Source organism: Mandrillus leucophaeus, unplaced genomic scaffold (genome assembly GCF_000951045.1).
Source record: "Mandrillus leucophaeus isolate KB7577 unplaced genomic scaffold, Mleu.le_1.0 Scaffold1097, whole genome shotgun sequence".
Lineage (NCBI taxonomy): Eukaryota > Metazoa > Chordata > Mammalia > Primates > Cercopithecidae > Mandrillus > Mandrillus leucophaeus.
In genome coordinates, this window is record NW_012099176.1 from 388,701 (window position 1) to 389,052 (window position 352).

Genomic DNA, 352 nt, shown 5'->3' on the forward strand with positions numbered 1-352 from the left:
ACTATATTCTAAGCCTTTAATGTGGAGTCAAAAATGAACAGATGAGCATTAAACAGTGGAAAAAGTTTATGGGGAGGAAAACTACATATAATTAGCGTGTAGTTAAATTCAGATGTGTGTTTGTGTGTGTGTGTTGGTGGTGGAGGGGTAGTGTACACACACCTGCACACATTCTATTATGCAGGTGACCACCCTCAGATTATGCTGGGCTTCAACAAAAACTAAATTTTACTCCTGTACTTTTCAAACATAAACTAATTATGAGAATTTGGAAAACTGATTATTTTAATACCATAATAGCAAATATTACCTTTGCTTAAAATGAACCCAAATAGACAAAAGATGCTTAAAA

At 33.8% G+C, this 352-nt stretch overlaps 1 protein-coding gene across 1 annotated transcript in view; it reads right to left on the reverse strand.

Moving 5' to 3' along the window:
* The window catches only part of TOR1AIP1 (torsin A interacting protein 1), a 40,408-nt gene that overhangs the window by 14,116 nt on the left and 25,940 nt on the right, over positions 1-352 (reverse strand). The gene's annotated exons all lie outside the window — the stretch shown is intronic.